Genomic DNA, 4,921 nt, shown 5'->3' with positions numbered 1-4,921 from the left:
ACATGTATGGATAGCGTACACATTCAAAATATATGTCTATACAGCATGAGGCAGGCTCAGACGGTGTTAGGCCGAGTATGGATTGCACGTCATTGCACAAAGGTTAGAAGGGGTACCGTATCCCCGGATAACATGTATGGATAGCGTACACATTCAAAATATATGTCTATACAGCATGAGGCAGGCTCAGACGGTGTTAGGCCGAGTATGGATTGCACGTCATTGCACAAAGGTTAGAAAGGGTACCATATCCCCGGATAACATGTATGGATAGCGTACACATTCAAAATATATGTCTATACAGCATGAGGCAGGCTCAGACGGTGTTAGGCCCAGTATGGATTGCACGTCATTGCACAAAGGTTAGAAGGGGTACCGTATCCCCGGATAACATGTATGGATAGCGTACACATTCAAAATATATGTCTATACAGCATGAGGCAGGCTCAGACGGTGTTAGGCCCAGTATGGATTGCACGTCATTGCACAAAGGTTAGAAAGGGTACCGTATCCCTGGATAACATGTATGGATAGCGTACACATTCAAAATATATGTCTATACAGCATGAGGCAGGCTCAGACGGTGTTAGGCCCAGTATGGATTGCACGTCATTGCACAAAGGTTAGAAAGGGTACCGTATCCCCGGATAACATGTATGGATAGCGTACACATTCAAAATATATGTCTATACAGCATGAGGTAGGCTCAGACGGTGTTAGGCCCAGTATGGATTGCACGTCATTGCACAAAGGTTAGAAGGGGTACCGTATCCCCGGATAACATGTATGGATAGCGTACACATTCAAAATATATGTCTATACAGCATGAGGCAGGCTCAGACGGTGTTAGGCCCAGTATGGATTGCACGTCATTGCACAAAGGTTAGAAAGGGTACCGTATCCCTGGATAACATGTATGGATAGCGTACACATTCAAAATATATGTCTATACAGCATGAGGCAGGCTCAGACGGTGTTAGGCCCAGTATGGATTGCACGTCATTGCACAAAGGTTAGAAGGGGTACCGTATCCCCGGATAACATGTATGGATAGCGTACACATTCAAAATATATGTCTATACAGCATGAGGCAGGCTCAGACGGTGTTAGGCCCAGTATGGATTGCACGTCATTGCAGAAAGGTTAGAAGGGGTACCGTATCCCTGGATAACATGTATGGATAGCGTACACATTCAAAATATATGTCTATACAGCATGAGGCAGGCTCAGACGGTGTTAGGCCCAGTATGGATTGCACGTCATTGCACAAAGGTTAGAAGGAGTACCGTATCCCCGGATAACATGTATGGATAGCGTACACATTCAAAATATATGTCTATACAGCATGAGGCAGGCTCAGACGGTGTTAGGCTCAGTATGGATTGCACGTCATTGCACAAAGGTTAGAAAGGGTACCGTATCCCCGGATAACATGTATGGATAGCGTACACATTCAAAATATATGTCTATACAGCATGAGGCAGGCTCAGACGGTGTTAGGCCCAGTATGGATTGCACGTCATTGCACAAAGGTTAGAAAGGGTACCGTATCCCTGGATAACATGTATGGATAGCGTACACATTCAAAATATATGTCTATACAGCATGAGGCAGGCTCAGACGGTGTTAGGCCCAGTATGGATTGCACGTCATTGCACAAAGGTTAGAAGGGGTACCGTATCCCCGGATAACATGTATGGATAGCGTACACATTCAAAATATATGTCTTTACAGCATGAGGCAGGCTCAGACGGTGTTAGGCCCAGTATGGATTGCACGTCATTGCACAAAGGTTAGAAGGGGTACCGTATCCCCGGATAACATGTATGGATAGCGTACACATTCAAAATATATGTCTATACAGCATGAGGCAGGCTCAGACGGTGTTAGGCCCAGTATGGATTGCACGTCATTGCACAAAGGTTAGAAAGGGTACCGTATCCCTGGATAACATGTATGGATAGCGTACACATTCAAAATATATGTCTATACAGCATGAGGCAGGCTCAGACGGTGTTAGGCCCAGTATGGATTGCACGTCATTGCACAAAGGTTAGAAAGGGTACCGTATCCCTGGATAACATGTATGGATAGCGTACACATTCAAAATATATATCTATACAGCATGAGGCAGGCTCAGACGGTGTTAGGCCCAGTATGGATTGCACGTCATTGCACAAAGGTTAGAAGGGGTACCGTATCCCCGGATAACATGTATGGATAGCGTACACATTCAAAATATATGTCTATACAGCATGAGGCAGGCTCAGACGGTGTTAGGCCCAGTATGGATTGCACGTCATTGCACAAAGGTTAGAAAGGGTACCGTATCCCTGGATAACATGTATGGATAGCGTACACATTCAAAATATATGTCTATACAGCATGAGGCAGGCTCAGACGGTGTTATGCCCAGTATGGATTGCACGTCATTGCACAAAGGTTAGAAGGGGTACCGTATCCCCGGATAACATGTATGGATAGAGTACACATTCAAAATATATGTCTATACATCAGGAGGCAGGCTCAGACGGTGTCAGGCACAGTATGGATTTGACGGCCCAGATTACACAGCGGAGGAGCAGGGAGAGGTAAAGATTGCAAATGCTGGGGCCCTGGCCAAGCAAGAGGGGCACACTCGTGGGAGTCGGTACTGGCACTGGGCCCCTCATAGTACAGCGGTGTGTCTGACGGCGGGTGTGCACCACCACCGTCAGAGACACTTGATTGCACTATGAGGGACCCTGTGCCAGTGCCCGCGCCCAAGAGTCGGCCTACCCACCTGTCCAGGGCAACGGCACTCGCACGGTGTCGTGCGCTAGGTGGTGACCCCGGCCATGGGGGGGGAGGCAGCACAGTTAGGGAGTTTTAGAAAGTGGCATATGTTGATGTTGGACATTCAACTGATGCAAAAGGCGAAATAGGTGAAGTACCAGGAAGAGGTGGACCAAAGCAAGCCATTTTTCTGTCACCCTATGTGTCATCAGGGGAAGGTGGGACAAAATCCTTGGAAACCCATGCGTGGTTCATTTTAATGAAGGTTAGATCATCCACATTTTGGGTAGACAGACGGGTCCTTTTTTCTGTCAGGATTGATCCAGCTGCACTGAAGACTCTTTCCGATAGCACACTTGCAGCTGGGCAAGCGAGCTCCTGTAAGGCATATTGGGCCAATTCAGGCCAGGTGTCCAGTTTAGCGGCCCAATAGTCAAAGGGGAATGACCTGTGTGGGAGAACATCGATATGGGAGGAAAAGTAGTTTGTAACCATAGTTGACAACTGCTGTCTCCTGTCACTTTCCATCGATGCAGTATTACCAGTTGTGTGAGCGGTATTTGAAAAATCAGTCCACAACATTGTCATGAAACCCGTGTCTCCAACACCACTTCTGCTGTGTGCACCACGAACACCTCTGCCAAGCTGCCCCCGGCCCGTACGGCTCGTGTGAGAACCATCACCGCTGCTGTGTGCTGGGAATGCCTCAAGCAACCGATTTACCAGAGTTGCTTGTTTATTAGCCAATATTAGGTCAAGGTTCTCCTGTGGCATGATGTTTTGTAATTTGCCTTTATAGCGTGGATCCAGGATGCTGGCCAACCAGTAGTCGTCATCGTTCATCATTTTGGCAATGCGGGGGTCCCTTTTTAGGATCCGCAAGGCATAATCTGACATGTGGGCCAATGTTCCCGGTGTCAATGATGCACTGCGAGTGCTGGGTGGAGGAGCACTTTCTGGCAAATCCACATCCCTCCAGTCACGCACAAACCCTGTACCAGACCTTGCCACGCCAACATTTTCACTTGCCCCACGAGATGCATCCTCCTCCCCTAAGTAATCATCCCCATCATCCTCCTCCTCCTCTTCTTCCTCCACCTCGTCCAGGAGAGGTCCCTGAGCAGACAATGGCTGAATGTCATCAAGGATTCCCTCCTCCTCTTCCTCCTCATCAACATTGGCTGCAGACGCCTGCTCCTTAAGGTGCGTCAAAGTTTGCATGAGCAGACGCATAAGTGGGATGCTCATGCTTAGGATGGCGTCGTCTGCGCTTACCAGCCGTGTGCATTCCTCAAAACACTGAAGGACTTTACAAAGGTCTTTCAGCTTCGACCACTGCACGCCTGTCAACTCCATGTCTGCTCTCAAAGTGCCTGGCCGTGTATCCTCCCACAAATGCATTATGGCCTGCCTCTGCTCGCACAGCCGCTCCACCATGTGCAGGGTGGAGTTCCACCTTGTTGCAATGTCGATAATGAGGCGGTGGTTGGGAAGGTGGAGCAATCGCTGCAGCTTCTGCATACGAACGGAGTGTACAGGCGACCGGCGGATGTGCGCGCACAGTCTTCGCACCTTCTGGAGCAGGGCTGTTAACTCCGGATAATTTTTGAGGAAGCACTGCACCACCAGGTTCAAGGTGTGAGCCAAGCAAGGTGTGTGGCTGAGTTTTGAAAGGGCTATGGCTGCCACAAAATTACGGCCGTTATCACTAACTACCTTGCCTGCCTCAAACTGTACACTGCCCAGCCATGACTCAGTTTGTTGCTTCAAGTACTCGGCCAGCACCTCGGCGGTGTGTCTGTCGCCCAAACACATCATCTGCAACACAGCCTGCTGACGCTTTCCACTAGCTGCTCGATAGGGGGACACATCGTGTGCAACAGTGGCAGCTGCAGATGGAGTGCTCGTACGACTGCGCTCTGTGGACGAGCTGTCGCTTCTGGAGGAGGAGGAGGAGGAGGAGGGTCGAACGCCTACAGCCAACTGTTTCCTACACCGTGGGCTAGGCAGCACTGTCCCACCACCGCTGTCCCCTGTGGACCCTGCATCCACCACATTAACCCAGTGCGCAGTGATGGACACGTAACGGCCCTGGCCATGCCGACTGGACCATGCATCAGTTGTGAGGTGCACCTTTCCGCTCACT

The sequence above is a fragment of the Dendrobates tinctorius genome, unplaced genomic scaffold (genome assembly GCF_039654945.1).
Source record: "Dendrobates tinctorius isolate UK_male_01 unplaced genomic scaffold, ASM3965494v1 ptg000011l, whole genome shotgun sequence".
NCBI classification, from domain to species: domain Eukaryota; kingdom Metazoa; phylum Chordata; class Amphibia; order Anura; family Dendrobatidae; genus Dendrobates; species Dendrobates tinctorius.
This window is presented reverse-complemented; position numbering follows the sequence as displayed.